The sequence below is a fragment of the Cebus imitator genome, unplaced genomic scaffold, assembly GCF_001604975.1.
Source record: "Cebus imitator isolate Cc_AM_T3 unplaced genomic scaffold, Cebus_imitator-1.0 Scaffold324, whole genome shotgun sequence".
Classification (NCBI taxonomy): Eukaryota; Metazoa; Chordata; class Mammalia; order Primates; family Cebidae; genus Cebus; species Cebus imitator.
Genome location: NW_016107639.1, coordinates 2,667,852 through 2,670,716, shown reverse-complemented (window position 1 = coordinate 2,670,716; position 2,865 = coordinate 2,667,852).

Here is a 2,865-nt window from a genome sequence, read left to right as displayed (position 1 = left end):
CCTTTTCTAATCGTCATTNAAACTAAGAACTGCTCCTGGCCTGGTCAGCAGCTGCATGGCCCTCAAACTACAAACAGAAGTGTTCCTACCCAGGTCCACAGCTACAGTCCCTCAAACTAAAGTAGGAACTGCTTCTGCCCAGATCCCCAGTTGTGCAGCGCTCAAACAAATGTCAGAACTGCTCCTGCCAAGGTCCGCATCTGCGTGGCCCTTAAACTGAAGTGAGAAGAACTGCTCCTGCCCAGGTCCCCAGCTCTGCAGCCCTCAACCTAAAGTAACAACCACTCCTGCACAGATCTCCATCTATGCAGTCTTCAAACAAAAGTAAGACCTGCTCCTGCCAAGATCCGCAGCTGCACGGCCCTGAAACTAAACTAAGAACTGCTCATGCCCAATTCACCAGCTTTGCAGCCCTCAACCTAAAGTAAGAACCACTCCTGCACAGACACCCAGCTGCGTGGCACTCAAACAAAAGGACTGCTCCTGCCGAGGTCCCCAGCTGTGCAGCCCTAAATGAGAGGAAGAACTGCTCTTGCCCAGGTCCGCAGCTGAGCAGCCTTCAAACTAAGAACAAATGCTGCCCAGGTTTGCAGCTGTGTGGCCCTCAAACTACAAAAAGAACTGCTCCTGCCCAGGTCCCCTGCTTTGTGGCCCTCAATCTAAAGTAAGAACTGCTCCTGCACAGATCCCCAGCTGTGTGGTCCTCAAACTAAAGTAAGAATTGCTCCTGCCGAGGTCTGCAGCTGCACCACCCCAAACTAAAGTAAGAACTGCTCCTGCCGAGGCCTCAAGCTATGTGACCCTGAAACTAAAGTAAGAACACCTCCTGCTGTTGACTGCAGCTGTCAGACCCTCATAAAGTAAGAACAGCTCCTCCTCGGTCTCCAGCTTCAGGACCCTCCTGAACAATCCCTTCTTATGAAATTCAGCAGTCAACAAAACCACAGCAGAAATAAATGAATAAATGTTTTGCTTTCAAATTAATGTCTCTTTTATATTCTTGCAAGTCGGTTAACTTTTCTACTTTCCATGAACCTTGCATTGGGTAGAACCCAATGTCAGATGGAAATACACTGTTTGAAATAACATTTAAAAACATAGTAATAGTTTTAATATCATCACACAGCTGTAGAAAGAATCTTCTTTCTCTCTCTCTGCATTAAAGTCTCATGAACATTCAAACTATGAATTTACTTTGCTGAGGTTCCCAGAATACACATTAACCCCAATGTGACTCCCTTCCTTAAAATTTTTCAGCTCATTCTGGTTACCGGAGCACAAATGCCAGCTCCCGTCACAGCCCACGTGCCCAGCATGGCCCTGCCCTCTGCCCTGGCCTCATGGTCTCCCTTGGCTATTCCTTTACTGCTGGACTGGCCTCTGTCAGTTCCTCAAACCACACAGGCTCAGGCCTGACTCTGAGCCTCTCCCCCTCTGTGCCCTCTGCCTGGGTGCCTTTCCCAGGCTCCCCATCCTCCTCTCGGCCCGCTCAGCTCCAGTCTGCTGGTCATCCCTCAAGTTGATGAACACTCAGTGCCCTTCCACCCCCGGGCCTTTGCATAGGCTGTTCTCTGTGCCGGAAACACTTCCCCCCTCACCACCTGGGTTTCCTTTTCTAATCGTCATTCATCCTTGGTGTCTCCACTGAAATATCATTCCCTGCTCACCCCCCGTCCCTTGGACTAACTCTGGGTAAGTCACCAACCCCTATCTCCTGACTCCAGGAGTCCAGACACTATCCCAGCCCTCGGAACTTTCCCACTGCCACGTTTTGTAGACCTGTCATTATTCTATTAGTTTGGTGCAGAAGTCATTGCAGTTTTCCCATTACTTTTAATTAACTGCAGCACCAGCTCCTCCCCACTTTTTTCCCCCATTGCTATTAATGGCAAAAACTGCAATGACTGCTGCACCAGCCAATAGAATAATTTACATGTATGCATCCATCCTCTGTCTGCCCCTCTGGAAAAGATACCCCTTGAAAGCAGGGAGCAAATCTACTCAAATCACTCCACCTCCCCAGCACGTTGTCGATAATTATTTCCCACCTGACTGACAGAGAAATACCTTCATTGTTGTTGGTTGCGGCACATCACAGGACACACCCCTTTGAAAGTCAATGTCACAGGCAGTCAGCGTTTGCTTTTTTACTCCTGCACCTGCAGCCTGGCTGGGCTTAGGCTGATCTAATCTGGGCTTGACTCCGGGCTGAGGTTGGAACCATGAGTGCTCCACATGCCCCTCCTCCTGCAGCTGGAGCCATAATTCTCTGGGGCATGCCCATCTCATGGGAAAAATCAAAAGTATTAGAGGGCAGGCCTGGCAGGACCCACACAGTTCAGGCTTCTGCTTGTGCCATGTCTGTTAAAGTCTTGTTGGCATAAGCAAGTCACCCGGCCATGAGCAACACATCTGGGATGGATAAGTCCATCCACACTCCCTTGGGCCCTGGTGAGGATGTGGATGTGTCATGTTCTTCCAGGGGTGGGGAGGTGAAATATTGAGGCCCAACATTAAATCACCCACAGCAAGAAATGTCAGCCTCTGTAGCCCCATGCTGGAATCATTCTTCAGCCGCAGGCTCCCCTGAGCTGACTTCCCTTTGCAATGGTCCCTGCCTAGGCAACTATGGTGCAATTCCATCCTCCATCGGGGTCCCATGGATGGAGACAGCCTCTCCTCTTTTTCTCTCTCACTCTACATGGCTCTTCCTGACCTTTCAGATGGCTGAGCCACAAAGCTCTTCTCTCCCTCCAATGTAACTCTTCTCTTGCTCTACACCCTCCCTGCCACACTCGCCTCCTCCCATTCCCTTGGTGTGACCCTGTCACCTCTCACCAGAGCAACTAGAACATACCTCGTGAA